This window comes from Octodon degus, unplaced genomic scaffold (assembly GCF_000260255.1).
Source record: "Octodon degus isolate 3935 unplaced genomic scaffold, OctDeg1.0 scaffold00169, whole genome shotgun sequence".
Lineage (NCBI taxonomy): Eukaryota > Metazoa > Chordata > Mammalia > Rodentia > Octodontidae > Octodon > Octodon degus.
Window position 1 is genome coordinate 2,490,628 of NW_004524745.1, and position 923 is coordinate 2,491,550.

Below are 923 nucleotides of genomic sequence, written 5' to 3' on the forward strand. Positions count from 1 at the left end.
TTTTTTATTAATACCTGTTAAGTATCAGGAACAAAAGCTGGGCATGGTGGCTCTTACTTGTAATACTAGGTATTCAGGAGGCTAAGACAGGAGAATTTCAAGTTCAAGTCTAGCCTAGCAGTATAGCAAGACCTGGTGTGTAAAAGTGGGAGGTCAGGTACTCTGCTAGGCATTGGTGCCACAGCAGTGAATGACACAGACTAGAGTTTATATTCTTGTTAGCAAAGCACCAAAAAAACCTAAAAAGTAATTTTAAAAATCAAGTTAATCGATGTTGTAGTTAAAATTCTTGATTACAATTATGTAAATTAATTCATTACCTTGAGTAGAAGAGATTTTCTGGAGCATATTGGGGAACTCAGAGCATCATTAGGGAAATGGAAACCCAAGTGAAGGCCTAACCAGAATATTCTTACTGGAAGACTGGGCTCAGAATGCTGCTGCCTGTGGGCAGGACACTGTGCTGCCACCACTGCTTGCAGTAGACCATGGCTCAGCTGCTGCTAGATTCTGATGCTACGAATACTTGCTTCTCAGCTGGGGAGATAGTAGTCTAAGTGCCTGATGGCAAGTGTAAATACTCGTTTGATCCCCGGTACTGCTGGGGCCCGCCACTGGGGGCTCACATCTGTAATCCCAGTGCTGGGGAGGCTGAGATAGGATGATCATTGAGTCTGAGCTGCGTAGTGAGACCCTGTATACAATAAATGAATTTTTTAAAGGTATTTTAAAAAGAATACTTATTGCATCATACTATATCCTTACTGTGCTGCAACAGCCATGGAATAACTTCACCTACTCTGTATTCTTTTTTTTTTCCCCTCAAGGTTCAAAATTCTGGGCAGAAGTATCTAGTTGTCTATAAAGGAGTGAGATAGAGAATAACTGCCCCCTTATTGGGAGGTTAGGCTGCCTCCTTACTA